Source organism: Gambusia affinis, linkage group LG20, assembly GCF_019740435.1.
Source record: "Gambusia affinis linkage group LG20, SWU_Gaff_1.0, whole genome shotgun sequence".
Classification (NCBI taxonomy): Eukaryota; Metazoa; Chordata; class Actinopteri; order Cyprinodontiformes; family Poeciliidae; genus Gambusia; species Gambusia affinis.
In genome coordinates, this window is record NC_057887.1 from 13,301,581 (window position 1) to 13,320,043 (window position 18,463).

The 18,463-nt window shown below is 37.2% G+C and overlaps 1 protein-coding gene across 9 annotated transcripts in view; it reads left to right on the forward strand.

Moving 5' to 3' along the window:
- The window catches only part of zgc:114120 (uncharacterized protein LOC619267 homolog), a 91,590-nt gene that overhangs the window by 12,074 nt on the left and 61,053 nt on the right, over positions 1-18,463 (forward strand). The window contains exons 1-2 of one of the 9 annotated variants that reach the window (XM_044101879.1): positions 1,593-1,718; positions 5,731-5,887. The exons of 7 other annotated variants lie outside the window; for them this stretch is intronic. The gene's annotated coding sequence lies outside the window, so the exon portion shown is untranslated. Of the gene's footprint in view, positions 1-1,584; positions 1,719-5,730; positions 5,888-18,463 lie in introns of those variants that run through there. One more of the 9 variants, XM_044101878.1, reaches the window with a different exon arrangement.

The window sequence follows — 18,463 nt, forward strand, 5'->3', positions numbered from 1 at the left end:
AATTTTTTTATGTAGACATTCAAACAAGAATTTGCAACGTGATAGATTACTTCTTGTTGTTTTTTTTTTAGTTACACCTGTAGGTCTTACATCAACCTAAATTTGTGAAAAATGGCATTATTATATACAAAATTCATTTAAAGAATTATTCCTATTTATTATTGAAAATGAGTTTTAAAACCAATGGGAGCTTTAGGAAAAAAATAATGCTAGTAGTAACATCTGGTGTTTGGATAGTATGACACAATAAGTTGCAGTTTTGTGAAATACATCTTTTGTGATACGGTTAAAATAAACTTTTTTTGAGAAATGTGAGTTTTTTTAAAAATTGTTTTTTCTGTCAAGTGAATTTATTTTTGCACTTTCAATTTGTAATTTTAAGCTTAATGGAAACCCAGCTGAAGACGAGTTGAATGGCTGAATTGGCATGTTAAAGGATAGGTGGGAATAGTTGACATAATGGATAAAGAAGTTAAGGTTATCAGGTTGCATTTTTCTAAGGCTATTTTGGTACCAATGGAAGATGATCTCAAAGAAAACTTGCTATAATCTGTGCATACATATTTCGCTTTTGTTCTTGGAACTCCTTGAAATTCTTCAGAAGTAGTATTTCACTTCAGAGAGAGATATTTAGGTCTTGCTACTGGACTTGTTGCCATGCAACCTGATCTTTGATGAGCAGAAATTGATAAGTGGATGGACAGGAATGCATATCAAGCAACTATGTGGCAAGTCATAAATGGTGTGTAGGATTTATTTCGCATTCACAAAACAAAACAAAAAAAACCCCAAACAGTTTATTTTCAGTTCTGCTTAAAGAATTACTGCTTTTCTTCCACACACCCCACTATGCTGAGATTACCTTTTGCTTTCTAATTTGCTTCCTAAATAAGATAAACTGTGGAGTCTATGTGACAATGTACAAAATGTCAGAAATAAGATTATTACGTAAGGTTGGCAACTATAAGCAGTTCTTCTGTCTCTTAGCACATGCAGCACACAGCCTCCTCAGATACGCTGCCAGACGTTTCCAGATGGGATGAAGGATTGTCTGAGTCACTCTGAACATTTGCATAGCGCTTTGGAAAGCGTTGCCAGAAACGAGAGCACAAAACTTCAAATGTCGATGAAGTCGCTGCACAAACAGGCATGACTAAAACATTGTGTCAGCACTGAAAATACAGAAAGGTATTCTCACATCCTTAGTTAATGTGAGGAAACTTGCAAAATGGTACAGGTGGTGTGATTGCTCAGAGGAGTCACTGCGACACAAGCGCACACAATGGTTTCATTAGCACCACAGTGGAAGAGGAGGGAAAACTGTGGTAGCTCTCGTTAAAGGGAGAACCGCTCTCTGCAGCTCTGGTTTCTATCTTCTGCAAGGTGGAGGTTTGGGGAGGCTAATTCTGCTTGGGGCACATGTGCAGAGTGGAGATACAGCACGAGAGGGAAGTGGAGGGAGAGATAGAGCTGGTTCATTTTCAGCTCGTCCCCGTAGACTGTGGAACGGATTATACTCGCAGAGAGAGAGGGAGGGAGATGCATAGGCACTGTCTTAGCACACACTGAATACCCTGCCTCCAATCCTCTACACTGCACCGTGCACTCACTCCGCTCTCTTTCCTCCATCACACACTACTGTGGAGACACAAACACACCACTGCCATGTAGAATCTCGGCCAGAAGGGGACACCAACCTGCCCAGGACCAGGAGCCAGGTATGCCTCATCCATCTATTCATCGGTTCATACTTGCTTCTGTTCGTCTCTGCTTAAAAAAAATACAAGACACTTGGTGATTTCCTTTTTTTTTTTTTCTTCTTTTTTTTGGGTCGTCGCTTTAGTGATCCAGCACTTCGCCCTCTGCAGAATATTCTTGCTGTCTGCATGCACCAAGATTATCCTGCTTCTTTGCACAGCCCCCAGAGAAACCCCCCCAAAAAGATAGGAGAGGAAGAGAAGAGCTAGAAAGTAGGAATTAAAGGAGGGGTTTGGGGTGAGAGGACAGGGAATGGAGCGTAAAAGCCATGCAGCAGCGGTCGTCATGTTGGGAAAAGAAAGTATGCAGCTGGCGGTCAGCTAAGTTAGGCCGACCTCCAAGTGTAAAGGTGTGCTCCCGCTCTGATTTAACAGTATGTAGGGCACTGCTACCAGAGACCTTTCTGATCAAAATCCCACTCTTAAGAGGTACATTTATCTCCCCCAAACTCTTTACATATTCCCTCGTGAGAGCGTTGTTAATAATCATACATTCTCTATATTCCCAGGGGACCTGCTGCAGTTATTTGAAATGCAAATGGGCGAGCGAACTGATTATTCACTCTTGTGAAATTAATTTGTATTTGTTACAGAATCAGCTCGCAGGGGGGAAATCAGTGCGGCTCTGCTCTCTGCTGGTGACACGGGCTTTTAGTGGAATCTCACTGCTGATCTGAGAGTTTTTTTTTTTTTTCTTTTGAATTTGTCAAGTTTGTGCACAAAATCCAATGAGAGCAACATTTGAGACTCCCAGTTAGATTTGTGGTTTCAGAAGTGGATATCCCACTCTGTATTATTATTTTCATTCTGGTGACTCAGAATAAGCAGCTTCACATTTCACTTTGATGCTGGTTTGATATTTGCACTCCAAAGACTGCAGGGGCCTTTCTCTTTCTGGAACACGTTGGAATAAAGTTGTCGCTGCCTGGAGAGAAAAAGCAAAGCGAGTGAGGTTTTAATCTGAGTCATTGCTGATGCTTTGCTTCTGATTTCTTTGATCTGCCGCTTACAAAAAGTCGGGGCCCTCTGATAGAGCGGCAAAATCCGGAGCTAATCCCACTGTTCTGTTGAAGCCTTGAACGCCTCTCTGTGCTGTGGTTTATTTAGACTTAAAATGACTGCGATTCTGCTGCTGCGTATAGTTTTGAAGATATAACTAATTTATAGAAATTAAAAAAAAAAAAAAATCTCTCATCCTTTTCCCATTCAGCAGTACTTGTGGTAAACTAATTCGTGCTATCGTGGATTGTTACAAATTCACATTTGCAAAAACCCATTTATGGTAGAGAGACATACATTTTAAATTAAACTGCTAAAATTTAAGAGCCTGTAATGTGTTAAATTATACTGGAGTGTCTAATAACAGCCAGATTGCTTTAAATATAATAATTAAGATTTATGGCAGCTATTAGAAATGAAAGCTTTTGTCACATGTGGAATGATTCAGTTGTAACAGTATTATGTCAAATAAATGATTATAGAAAGGTTAAACAATTACATATAGAATAAGAATAGAATACTGTGGAGTTTGGCAAATTTACAACATAAGAGAAAAAGTCCCATGCAATTATCAACAATGGCATACTCAGATTAAAAGAAATATGCAGTCAGGTTATTTGAAAAATTAAGCATATACTGTGGATGAAAAAGTGTTTTGTGTTTTTCACTTGGCACACATCAGTGTTTCAGAACATCAAACCAATTGAAATATTAGATGTTCAATATTAATAGAGAAAACCCTCTTACATGGTCATGTGTGAACAAGTGAACATACTAACTGGTTGGGCCATTCTTGACTGCATCAACTGCAGCGTTTGTGGTAACTTGCAACCAGTTCTTTACAGTATTATGGAGGAGCCTTGGTCCATTCATTTTTGTAATTCAGCCACATTGGATAGTTTTTGAACATGAACAACCTGTTTAAGGTCGTGCCTCAGCATCTTAATGGCATTCAGCTCAGGCCTTTGACTAAGCCACTCCAAAATCTTTTTGTTTTTCTTCAGCCATCCAGAGGTGGACTTGCTGGTTTGTTTTGGACCATTGCCCTTCTGCAGAACCCACATTTGTTTCAGCGTAAGAACAAGATCAAATGGCCAGACATTCTCCTTCAGGATTTTTTGGTCAATAGCAGAATTTATGGTTGAAAAGTTGAGATGAGTCTTAGCAGTAGTTTTCGTCTTGAAACGGCCATGTATTACGTCTGTTTTTGCCCGGTCTTTTTCTGGTGTCCTTTAGCCCTAACTGAGGCAAATGAGGTTTGAAAAGAACAAATGAAAAGAGCATGCAAAAGTAGTTGCGGATATTTAGGAGATGTTGAAATAAAATGTAAATATATATTTTCTTTCTGCCCTTCCTTCATGCTTGTCTTGCTTATTGTTGCAGTCTGGTAAAGATGTTGCCTGAGCTGGATGGTTCAGATCAGCAGATACTCTGAAATAAAACCTGGGTGGTATTGTTGGTTTGTACCACAATAGAGGAAAGAGGAGTTCAGACTGTTTGCTACAGAGATTACAGAAAATGTCCCTGTGACACAGGTACAGATTCAGATCGAATGCTGAGATGAAAAGTTTGTTTTCTGTTCTGACCAATTGCAAGAATTACAACTTACAGTGAATTAGTTCTTGGATGAAAAAGCTAAACTCTGTTTCCTGATGTTCAAAGAAAATTCAGCCTGAGTACAAAACGGCACCAGCTGTTGGAGGAAAAGCTTTCCTTTAAAAATGCAGCCCCACATTTTTAGCTGTTGCTGGGAGCAACAGACACAGCAGGAAGGGATTGACTGATGCACGGTTGGAAATGGAAAGAAAATGCATAGAGTCCCTCCAGCTTTCAGCTTACAGATAAAACTTACTGCATTAATATGGTAACTTTAAAAATGGTATGTAATCTCCCAAGTATGAGTTTAATATTTTACTGATGCTGTATAACTTCTCAACTGACATGAGTGTACATAGCTTCTATTCAACTAAATGATCTTAGTGCAAACGTACTAAAAAATACTAATGTCTGGTTTAATGTCTGCATAAGCTCTAGGTACTTTTACCATGGTATGGCAAAAATATTTTTTGGGGACAAATCACCCAAAAGTGATAAAGCTTTAGAAATTGAACATTGCTAACTTTGAATTATTTTCCCTCTGTAACAACTTCCACACCGGAATGTGGTCCTGTTGGCATAACTTTTTGGTACTTGGGTATTTTAGTGATCAGAGACGTTTTTTTTTTGTTTTCTTTTAAACCTTTTGATCTGTAGTCGAGGTTTGAAAACTTTCCCCTTCTGGGGTCTCATGTATAAAGTGCGTGTACGCACAAAAAATGTGCATCGCCATATTTTACACACAACTCAGCATAAAATGAACGTGGCATGAAAGTTTAAATATACGCTACCTTGTGCGGCAGCCAGGTAAACTTTCTCTGCAGACAGTAACAAACTACAAAGAGTCAAAACTCACCTAAATAAACTGAAACTTGACTCGGATTCAGTGTCACTTAGAAGCATAGAACCCAGTGTTCTTTTGTGATATTAATAGTTTATTGTTTAAACCTAAACGATGAAACTGAACATTTATCCTTAGACAATAACATAATACGCCTACAAAACAAAGGAAATAAAAATAAAAGGATGTGAAAACCTCACTCGAATGTAAATAGTACATGGCCTAAGGTTTTATCTCATAAAGATCTAGCTGTTCTGTGCGCTGAAGTGCAAGTTTTCAAACCATCCAAGCAGCTCAACAAACCTACTACACTGAGGGAGCCAGGGGCCGTCAAGAACCAAACGAAGCCAGACAACACATGGCATCACACCTTCAGCGTTTATGGATACACCTTAATGATTTTATCTATCCAATTGGTTTAAACTGTAGTGGGACATGTGTGAAGAAAAAGAGGCAAACTCCTGGAGTACAGCCAAGTCACCAGGGCACGGCCTCCTGTTAAACATGTTGTGATTTTCTGTTTGTCTTCGTCCCCAGAGAGATGCTGACCTACACACGCTCCAGTATCATTTCTGGCTTGGAGCCCACAGAGCTGTCAGCCCCACACACCCAGGGCCAAGAAGAGACAAGGGACATGAACAGTACGGAGAAGATCAGGGATAATGAGCAGAGACGGAAGTAGACTGCAGTCTCTGTGAGTCTGCTTCTATTAGTGAGGCTAGAAGGAGACGTAGAGGCACTGAACTGGATCTTTCTCTGACTCTTACATTGTAAAGTTAAGAGACTTCAGAGTTTTTAGTCTGAATAGAAAACCATACAAGATATTCCTTATGTCTGGGATAATTCAGAGGGTTCTGGATACATGGTGACAGTATATCAGCTGGTCCATGGTGCTCTGGTTTTAAATACACTCTATACTTTACTTTGTGTTGGCAAATGAGACTTTCTGTCACAGAAAAGTGTCAAAATCAGAGGACATGGGTTATTCCTGAATTTCAGTTTTTTATATACAGTTTCTCTTCATGTTAGTTTTTACTATCAGAAAATTTAAGCTTGAAAATATAATAGAACATGCACAGAGAAGAGAGATGCACCAGAAGCATACATTACAACATCAATCATTTTTTTGTTGACGTTGCCATTTTGCAATGTGTGTGGAAGGGCTTCAAGTGATTTGTTGCCAAATGGCAACATTATGCCATAGAGGGTTTCAACTTAAAACTTTTGCATTGCTTGTAAGTGGATTTTTCTCAAGAAATTGGAGTTATGAGTAGTATGAAAGTAATGTGAGATGAGAATGTTTAGTCACACAAGATTTAGATTCCAGTATTTTGAATTGGTTTCACACATATCTTTACATTAGTTCTTGTTCTGTTGAGGGTGTGTTTTTCCTGGAGATTTCAAAGCCGAACCATTGAACTGACTTCCTCCCAGAACCCAGTATGAGACACTGATTAGTGGCATCTAACAGATCTCTAGCCCTGACTCATCCTGGCCCTCCAGTCACTCGGTGATATCAATTATTCACCTTCACAATGTGTCCTGGACTTAGACAAGTCATTTTCTAATTACCAGTTCTTCCTCTCAGAGTAGAAATTGGTATCTGGCATCAAACCAGGTTCTTTCTTATTGGCTGAAAAACAAGGCAGACTCCTGAATGGACTGTGCATTGGTAGTGAAACCTGGAAGGGATCGTTTGATCCATCTGTTCTTCAGTAGTCAAATTCAGACCTTCATCTGCAAGTGAACATGGCAGTCTGAGTTGCAGCTCTTCTTTTATCAATCAACCAACCAACCAACCAACCAACCAACCAACCAACCAACCAACCAACCAACCAACCAACCAACCAACCAACCAACCAACCAACCAACCAACCAACCAACCAACCAACCAACCAACCAACCAACCAACCAACCAACCAACCAACCAACCAACCAACCAATCAATCAATCAAATGTTATTTGTATAGCCCATTTCAGCAGCAAGGCATTTCAAAATGTTTATCCTAATCATGCAGCTTCTCATCTTAACGTCACCATGGATGGACCGCATCCTGAATCTTGGAAAATTGATGCATATTGTCCCAGAGCACTTGGAGCTAGGATGACCTGATATGAATGTAAATTTTATCTTGAAATGGCAGCAGATAGACTTAAATACAGGCAGTGTAGCGCTGAATGAGGGTGAGTAGATCAGGAACGGAGGTAAAGATGACAAAACCTTAGCAGTCCTGTCTCTTAATTGTCTCCTGTTCCTGTCACCAGATTGTTGTGAATTATATTTCCATTTGAAGACAGGTCATCAAATTTAGGAGTAGCTATGAATAATATTAGGAATTCAGCAGAGAGGTTTCCTTTGGGTTCAAAAAGCACTGAACTGGGTTGGAGTTCAGAAAAAAAGTACAGTCACACATGTGAGGCTAATTTTAATACTGTTTGAACTGTCAATGTTTACTGACTGACTGCCACTCAGAGGCATTATGTGGGATTATTAGTTCTATGTTTGCAACTTGTCAAATCCCTAGAAAATCCCCTGCTTCTCCTATGTGGCTTTGTTGGGTGAGATTAAAAAAAAGAGAAAAGTACTACTAAAATGTTTTGACCTCTACTACAGGATGTTCTGGAACCTTCTGTGGACGTGCCCTTACAAGGGCATGAGGCTGACCGTTACAAATCAGTTTCATCAGGAAGCTGTTAGCACAGAAATGTGTAAATGTTTCTAGCCTCCAGGCAAACATCCGAAAAACAACTAATAGTGTACCACAAAAGAGAGAAGTCAAGTAAACAACACACAAAATAATAATATGAGAACATAACCTTTCAAATAAACTCATAAGTAAATGAACTTAGATAATTTTTCTAACACATATGGTCTTCCAAATGACAGTGATCTCAAACATAAGCAAGTTATATTATTGACAAAATGGTTAACATACAACAAAGTCAAGATGCAAGTAAAATGGTGTACAAACGTGATTTGGTTACACGAGGTTTGGTCTAACTATAGAGAGGCTTGTTTAAGGATAACCAAGACATTGGACTTAGTCATACAGTTCAAAGACAATTCTACCAAACGCTAAGAACCTGTCAAATAAAGTCTTATCGATGTATGTAAAATTTTTAACTTGAATGAAGTTAAAATAACTTATATTCTCATTATCCTGGCTACAAGAAATTAAAAGCTGCCATAAAATTAACTGACCTAAAACAGGAGAAGTGTAGCTTCATTTAATGCCAATCTGTGAGGCATAATTTTTAACACCTACTGTATATATTTGGTTTCAGTTGTGGCTAAGTTCTAGAAAGATTATTTCATAATTCAACCAGCTGAAATAAAGCTGATTAAGGACTAATAGATATTTTAGCTTCAGATTTGTGGCTCTCTAAGAATATCAACACTGTGGCTGAGACTTTTGAGAGAGTGACCTCCTTTTTTCATCGGCTTCACACTGTTACTCTGTGATCCTGAATTTACCATCTCGCTGCTGGCAACAGTTTCATTTGGCAGCAATTTTGCATTCAGTAAAAACGCACATCCGTCTAAATATAGTCGGCACCCATTTACATTCTGATCCTGTGGAGCATTTATTTTTATTTTCAGCTGCCCTGGAGAGCTGCAGGAGTTGTGGCATACTGCCTTCTCCTGTGATTAATTGCAACTAATGATTGAAGAATTCATGATGGTGAGATGGAAAGGAGGAGTAGGATGAGAGACAGAAGTCAACTTGGTTTTAGCCTGGAGCTTGTTTTCAGCAGTTCAATTTCAAAATTAGAATGTTACTTTTAATTAGCCAGATAATATCCCAATAAACTATTAAAAGTTTCGCTTTCAAAATGAATAGCATAAAAACAATTGACAGTTAAATGTAAAGTCATGACATGGATGCATTTTTTTTCCTTTTAATTAAGTGGTTTTAAAGTCTAACACTGAAACAGTGTATGTTTTAGCTAGGTATGAATTTCTGTAGCAACCTCTTCTTTCCTGCCTCAGTTCTTATTAATGGATTTGTGGAGAATATACATGACATTTCATGCAGAAAACTACGTGTAGCTCGTCGTTATCAGGATGCGATCTGCTGCTCTGGGATAAACTTGCAACAAATCACAGCTTCCAAATCAAACTGTCGAGAGGGGGAAATAATTTGAAATAAATTTTGAGCGAAGCAGGGCCGCGTATAAATGATTAGATCTGAGCCCAATGAAACCATAAAACTAACAAATTGCATGTGTCAGACCATAGCTGGCAGTGGCCAAGGTTGTACTACCAACACACTGAAATGCTTTCGGCCTCGTAATGAAAAATTGTTTGGATGTGGCCTTGAGTATCCTTCTGGAATGTGTCCAAGAGCTCTGAAATATAATATCAGTGGCACAATGACAATCACTCACTTTGTGTTTAGGCTTCTCTGAGCTGCGATAATCACAGAATAATGATACGCACCGGATCACATGCATCCAAATTCTGTTGCTTAAATTATTCAGAAGACTTCCAGCATAATCTAAATAGTGAATGCCTTGCAAAAGTTGGCACCCTCTGAATTTTTTTTCACATTTGGTACAATACAAAAGCAAACTTCGGTGTATTTTATTGAGGTTTAATATGATAGACCAATGCAAACATTATTGTGATGTGTGAGAAAAGTTATGCATGGTCTTCAAAAGCTTTTAAAGATATTCTGAAACGTCTAGTTGTATCAGCTGTATTCATCCTCCTTGAGTGACGATTGTGTAGGATCTTATTTTGCAGCACTTAGAAAAATTGAAAATTACGTTTTTACCTATTCTTCTTTACAAAATGGCCAACAAAGTGGAATAGAAGCGTCTGTGTAAATTTGATGTTATGCTTTTGCTACAGATTTTAAATTTGATTAGGCCAACATACCACGCATGCACTGATCCAAACGTTTCCATTGTAACTCTGGTTGTATGTTTGGGATTACTGTCCCGCTGAAGATGAACATTCTTACTGACTTTTGCCAATTTTCCTTTTCATCCTCACCAAATGATGTTGCTGCCACCATGTCTCACCATGGAGGTGGTGATGTTCTGTTCATTTTCAGCCACAGAGTTTTTCATGTTAAGTCACCAGAGAAAATGCATACCAAACCTTTCAGAATGTTTTTTTTCTTTTCATTAAATTTGAATCAGTTTTTGCTTTGCAATAATGCACTTTTTTGTGTTTATGTATTTAGTCCCAACTGATTACATTAAGGTGTTGATTGCAATGTGACACAATGTGAAAGATTTCAAGGGGTTGTGAATATATTTTCAAGGCACTGCTAACATAAACTGAATGGGCTTCGGTCATTATTCATGTAAAACTGCTTTTATAGATGTGGGTGAAGCTAAAATCTGACATCCTCTCAGTGGGGATCTGCACCAACATTAAAGATTAAACAGTTTATTTAGAATACAAAAATTAAAGATCAATTCATCAACTTGACTACTTACTAGGTTAAGATCTGTGGAGCCATAATAACAGAGGCGTTGCCAGGGGGGAGCTGGGAGGAATTGGCATCCCATTAACTAACACCAGGAGCAGAAGCACTAATGACACAGTGGAGAGTAGAAACATTGGAGCAGGGGGATGAAGCTGTTCCTATGTGTTTATGAACAATGTTTTAATTTTATGAGTGGAAGCTGCTCATGATTTTGTGTGTACAGTATTTGTGTCTAGTCGGCTTTTACTATATGTGTATGTGTTGTTTAAACACTTGTCCCAATGCAAATAATTTAAACCTGAACATTCTCAAAATGTTATTCAAGAAGAACCTTTACTAAAATGTAAGCTGTCACAATCATTTGAGTGAAACCAAATTTTGTGGACTCCCACGATGTTTTTCTGAACGTGGATTCATGTGGAACTAATTTGAGGTACAACTGTCTCATGGTTCAGTTATTACACAGAGATTATGTTTAAAAGATTATTTTAAAACTAGGACAGATTGAAGTATTCAAAATTGTGTACTTTTAAGCAATTATTAATGGCTGGAGTTTATATAAAGGGACAGTATTACTATTTTCATTTTGTTTCCCAGTTTATAAATAGAGTTTTTGTTTTGGTGTCTGCTTCCATTTCTGTCAAGGTTTCAAGGACACAAAAGTTGCTTTAGCAAATGTTGTAGCTTCAGTGTCTGAAAATAAGAAATCTTTAGATCAGATGAATATAGTGACAAGAAGCTTGTTATAGTCACCTTTATCATGGATTTTGCTTGAAATAAATCACCTTGCTTACTTTCAGTACACTAAAATAGGTAAAGCTTTTGATCTGTGCTTTATATTATCATTGTCCGATATGTAGTTGAAAGACATGTGCCAGATCTGAGAGAAATCTGTAAGAGGACAAACACTGATCAAAGCATTTTGGCTCGGGTTTTCAGTTTGTCGGCTTGCTCTTACTGCCTCCATAAATTCATGAGATTGTGGTTTTGTTTTTCTTTTTTAATGGCATGGAGTGTTTGAATGCATTTCAGTGCAGGGAAACAAGCTATGCACAAAGCATTCAAATGATTTACAAAGGCTTCCTGTGAATGTTAAGAGACGTGGCAGTGTTTAATAATTGTTGGAAATGAAGGTTCCTGTTTTGTGGGAAATGTGGGCTGTAAATGCAGCTGCAGGCGGCAGGTTGAGCTACATAAACTCCGTCATGGGTGATCTCAAGATAAACAGCAGGAAGACGATTTATGAGCCGTCGTTATTCCATAACTAATTCAACCTTGTTTTAATGCTGAAGCTTAGTATTTAAATTATTTTGGTTTTAAAGATGGTGCTCACAACACTTTAATGGTCTCGGGCCATTTCTGTTAGAGGGTTTCTTCCTTCTTGTGAAGAGTTTATTGCCATCAAAGCTTGTGGAGGAGAAAACTCAAAGAAACTAAACAACACTAGTTTAGCACCGAAAACAGTTTGATAGAAAGTCGTAAGACTTCAAATAGGAGGCATATATGTTTAAAATATGTCTTTTGCTACTAACGATTACCTGCAAATTAGAAACCATTTTCACTCTGTTATAAGTCATCAATAACTTGAAGTGGAGTAAAGTTACAGCACAGAAAACATCAGGATGTCTAAGACTGTCCAGCAAGATGTACAAAAGGCCTTTCTGGAGTAATGCGCTGTACAATCATTTGGCTAACCTTGACAAGTTGCTTAGTATGATTCCATCTACACATAGCTGGGTGAATGCTTTTGCACAGTGACCTGTAGGAGGAAGAGCGGTAAAGAAGAGAAGATGTCTGTGTGAGAAAAACATCAAGGATGAACTAAATTCTACAGAAAGTATAAGCCTTAGTCTGCAATTGCTGCAAAGTAACTGCAATAGGATCATCAAGAATACATGGTTGTTAACAAAGGGGCCTGCAGTTGAAATTGACTCTTTGTTCGAATTAATATCTTGTTTTTTAGTGTACAATGGAAACATGTCTACCAAAGTCCAACAACGCTGAAAACAAAATGTTTTGCCTAAACTGTGCACTGAATTATAAGGCAGCCAGTTTTGCTACATATAAAATCTTAATGTAAATTAGTCAAATTAATTTTACTAAGAATACATTCCTTAGTGAACAGGTTTAATATTTCCAACAAAGGGAAAATGTCCATTGTGTGAGCAATCATCCCTGGACCGGAGTTATTTTAAGAAGGTAAATTACAACAGGTATTGCGGCAGAACGGAGCGTCTGTCTGCCTCACACCCTCTCAATTCCACCCACTGAAACACACACACACACACACACACACACACGCACGCGCGCTCTCTGAAGAAGTTTGCTCAAGGCTTCACATAAATTATAGTGACAGGGCCCGGTCTGGATGTTCCTGCAGTCTCTGCAAGTTCCCTTCGGTTTTATAGCCTTACCATGGATACACATTGGCATGCTGCTGTGCTGCCATCAGAAAACTTACATCTGTGACCGACTGAGACACTATTTGAAATACCAAAAACATTGTTGTCAGCGTGAATGCACAGACAGGAAGCTTTCCCTGTTTGGATGAAAAATCATTAATTACTGCAGCAAATTTAAGCTCAAGGCAGGTGAAAGATATGCCATGAGGAACTTTCCCAGTGACGGCTAAATGTTTGATAAATATGTTTTGGTTTGTATATTCTCATGAAAAAAGGTCAAACGTGCAGTGATGTGGAGTTTTGTTGTGCAGCACAGAGCAGTAAAATGTGCTAAGTGCAAGCTAATCAACTTTAAGGTCCTGCTTCAGTGGATCTCTGCTGCTCAGCGGGCAAAAGGAGAACACTTAGGGGAGAGATCGATAATATGTGGAGACTGTGTTGGTCAATGCCCTGCAGTTCATGTAATTTAGTTTGTTTGTAGTGCACAGTATGCACATTACGTGACTGTTTACCTCTAAATTTCACTTGAACAGAAAGTTGTCTGGAAATTTTCCTATTGTGTGTGAAAATCCATTAGACAATCCCTAATTGGATTCAGTCCATTTAGTTTTAGTCACTGGAGTTTAATGTAACTTAACTTAATTTTTTAACTGCTTATTTGTGTGCGTGTGTGTTTGTGTGGGTGTAGATGTGTAAAATTATGACCTTAACCCATATAAAACATTTGTTGAATAAATTTAATTCCAATTTGATTTTGATGCAAATCTTCTCATTTTCTTTAAAACCAGAATGTGACTTGGTTAGAGATTAATTATCCAATATAATTATTGATATTGAATTGTAAATTTAGTTCAGACCTTCCAAAGAATGAATTCATGTTCATAATCCAGCACTTAAATATTATGAACCAAGTTCAGAGCTCCAACTGCTTCCTGTTTATTTATCAAATTTGGTCAAACTTTTCAAGTTTTTATGGTAGTCCTCATGTCTACCATATATGTTTTTAACTTATTTTTCATATTTTTCCTCTTTCTTTTAATGTTTGAATTCCCAAAATCACTCCCCTTACTCAGATGCTTCAATACTTCCACAGAAAGAAAACAACATGAGTCTTGAATTCTTTCTAGACAGTCGGGCACTTGGGTTATGTTTGTAATAGTGATTGTTTATAGAACAATAAGAGTTTAGTCTTTATCTTATATCTTTATGATGTTTTAGTAAATCATAAAGGCTGAGAAAATTCTCCAATGCATAATTGTAAGATTTAGACAAAATTATTCAGCTATGCACTCCTGTACACCTGTTTGAAGAAATGATTGGAAATGATGGAATGAATTCAGGAAAAATAATCAGATACACTAATAACAACCAGTTCAGTCTGCCAGTTTAAATAGTCTACTTTGTTATGAAGTGTCAACTGGATTTTTTGAGAAGACAGCACCATGGTAAAGTTTTATTGAGACTGGTGAGACAAACTCCATCAATAACTGGTCCACACGCAGTTATTCAACATTTCCTGAATGCTTGCTGAGATGACCCAGCTTTTCAATAATACCTTTGAGATGTACTAAAACAGTCCAAAAAAAAAAGAAGCAAGCTTGCGTGAGACAAAATATTGAGGGAGCAATTTGCTGTTCTTCATGCAGTAAGACGATCAATACCCCCATCCAGCAGAAAACTCTAATGATTCAATATGTAAAGGATTTCTATAGAAATATTGCCCTGCCTCTGCTGGCCCTTCCATGTTGCTCCTTGGAGAAGCGTTTCAACATGACATGAATCCATCCAGCCAACATAAATAAAACTACTTTCAGTGTAATGTGAGAAAAGACTGAGATGTTCCAAAGTTTAAATATCTAAAGATTTTTATATGCTGAAACTAGTCAGCTCACAGGGTCATTATTTCAGAAGTATTAGTTTGTTGGGCCATGTATTATGAGTCTTAAATCATATGGCTGGAAAAAAGACATGGGCCAAAATGCCATCATGAATGTAACATAATCTAGAAGTGGCATGTTTACGCACATTTCAAATTAAAATCAGATTTTACTTACTTGGTTAGTTTTTAATTATGATATTTATAGGGATTTGTATGCTGAAGTAGAACTATTAACACTAAATTTAACATTGGACTGGCAATGTAACAAGATTTCATCCTTTCAGATTTCAAGTCTTTGTTTAGCTAAAGTGAGAAATAATCTAATTATATTTTTAGCATAACAGAAAGACCTTCAATATGGATTATTGCTTTGATCCCAATGTCCGAACAGTTCAGCAAGAAATCTCAAAAATAAAAACATGCCTAATTAAATTTCTCTCAGCTGCTTTTACTTTTGTCACTTAAGTCATTTTCAATTGCTAAAAACATAAATGTTTAGACAAATCGGTAGTTCCTTGGCTAAAGTTTTATCAAATGTGTCACAGCACAAACTAGACCATCACTCTCAGGTATTAGAGTAATTATGAGGCAAGGGGTTGAAAAAAATATAAAAAAAATCAAGGTGTGGAATCTGAAGAGGAATTTGTTTTAAAAGGACAAAAATCTGTTAAAAGTTTCAAGGAAATTTGACTTTTTCACAGATTTAAACAGTGGTTGAAGATAACAACACAAATATGAAATAAATGTGGTGAATTTAGTCTGAATTTTAAAGTACAGGATTGGTCCCTTTTTGCATGGAAATCAAGGGCACAGAAAGCACAACTGCTTGATTTATGTTATAATCATCTTGAAGAACAGTAGCTTCACAAACACCTTGTTGATGAAATTCCTTATGATGTTGATATTTCACTCAAAGGTGTGGTGGAGAATGTAAGTTAATATTTTGTGCAGCATGCATAGTCCAGTTTCAGCTTCAGGGTAAAAGGTTTTATAGAGAAACAACCAGAGCAACTGCAACTGCCCACTGCCAGAGGAGAGATACCATGGTTTTCTCTAACAAACCATTAGGTTCTCTTCTATCAACCATTTGGGAATTATTCACAGCAAAAAAAAACAAACAAAAAAAACATGGACAGTCATGGCATGGAAACTGGGAAGCACAATCACTCTTTGAAAGGCAAATAATTAAAAACTACATCCATGAGAAGCAGGTCAATAAAGAAGCTGACTGCAGGCAGGCTAGTCTGGTAAATGGCTCCGCTAATTAATGAGCTAATAGCTTTTTATTCATGTGACAGAACAGCAAGGTATAATACTTTTATTTGTATAGATATGAACATGGACTATGATTGAGAAAATAATGGTGTCAACAAATAATAAAATCTATTGCATTAAAACATTCTTTCCAACATTATTAATATACAAATTGGCTTCTTTGATCTTATAGGTGTGAGTGTATGTGTTGTAAAATGTTTTCTGCACAGTACATCTTCACGTATCAATTTGGCATAATTTTCTGCAGTAGAATGTTGTCCTGTGACATTCCTACTATATGTTGACTCCTGTCCTATTTAATCATCTAATTTTTGGTTTAATTTAACTCATGAAAACTGCAAATATTCTGTAACTGATCACCGTCCTCAAGCGAGAGGTGCTTTGTGTGTAATTGGTCACAAGAGGGCACTAAACTTCATTACCCCTGGAGACAGACATTCCCATTTCTGTCACTTCTCATTGAGTGTCACACATGAGACTGTTCACATATAACAGGAGATTTTACTGCATGACTGTTTTGTCTTGCCTTGGGGTTCCCAGGACAGTTACAGTTGTAAAAACAGACAGATGTTCTCCTCATTTTCACGCGCTGCTAAGATGCCAGCGGTGTAGTTTCTCACTTCCACATGTCTGTTTTCTATCTAAATAAACCCACAACAGATCTATGCTCAAAGTTTTTATTTTATTAGATTTTTTTAAAAAGATGTTTTTGCAAAAAGGGACTCATTTGTTTCTGTTAAAATGTTTTTTCATAAATAAAACTCAAGCTTAGCTATAACTAATTGATGAAAACAAAAGACTAGGTGAACCAAAGCACAATATGGCTAGCTATTGTGATGACTGTAACATCTTTTATTGATCTTATACTGACAAGATAAAAAATGTATTTATACTGAGATGCATTTAGTGGTAAGACAAATAATAAATTGGTACATACAAATTGAGGGAAAAACTGTCAAGGAATAGTAGGATTTTTTTTCTTCCATTTGAACTATTTAGAACAGTTTTGCACCATTAGGCAGCTTAAGATAAATATGCTTTTTTATTTATTTACTATCACTGTGAATCAGATTATGTTTTCTGCTTGAATGACTGAATGGTGACCTTACCTTTTAGTTTTGGATGTACCTCATAAGGACTAATGTTAGATAAAATCTCTGATATATGGTGTCAGTGAGGGTGTTATTCTTTGTGAGTAGACAAAGCAAACATTGTTGTCAATTTGTGTGCAAAGAGTATATAAAAAGTAACAACTTCCTGGATCAATAACTCGTCAGAAAAACACAAAACACAAGCAGTTCTTTGTTATAGATCTAATTAGGTAAACAAAGAATTGCATCCAATCTGTCACTGCAGTGATGATACTTGTCACTTTGGTTTAGGAAGTAGAAATATAATCCATTTTGGTTGTGACTATTTACTCACATTTAACCTATTTTTTTCTGAGTTCTATTTATATTACTACATCATTTAAAATTTGCTTTCAATAATTATGTGAATGTTTGAAAGTATTGATTGGACTCCATCCTGGCACTAATGAAACTAAACTATACAAAACGTTATTTTTATTTTTTTATTTTTTTTTTTAGCTAGCTCGAACTTCAACCTGAAGATCATTGTCCTGCTAAAGCATTTGACTGTTTATTGGTTTCAGGCGACTGTTTTTAGGAGATGTTCAAGAAGTTGGAAGCAATCCTCTTATTTCATCCACTTTGCTCAGTGCATTAACGCCACTTGCAGCAAAACAACCCTTGAGCATGATGCTGCCACTGGCTTCCTTCTTGGTCTCCACCCTGTTAGACCGTGATGATGTTCAATTAGCCCAATGTGGGCGGTGAGCAACTGCCAGCTGATGAACATCCTGAGTTTTCCTGAGAACAGTACTCCTAAGTGTATGTCAGAAAAGGTTTTGCAAAGCCATTAAGTTTTTGAATGTCTCTGACCTGGACCCTATTTGGAAATGTGTTGAATATGCCTCACAGCAGACTCCATTCTAAGAAATGGACTAATTTAAATAAACTTGGCATGAAGATTGATCACTTAGTCAGAATTATGCCAGAAGCTTGCTGATGGCTACAAAAAATGTCAAGTTGAAATGTAACTTGTTAAAATGATTGAGCAGACATCAGCAGGGGTTCTTTCCTATCATTAATCATTGTCATTAATGACATTCATGCCTATGATCAGTTTGTGTAAATTTATGATTAGCACTATATATCTATCAGCTTACATATGACTTCTTTGCTGGAGCATTTTTTCTTAGTTCAATAAAG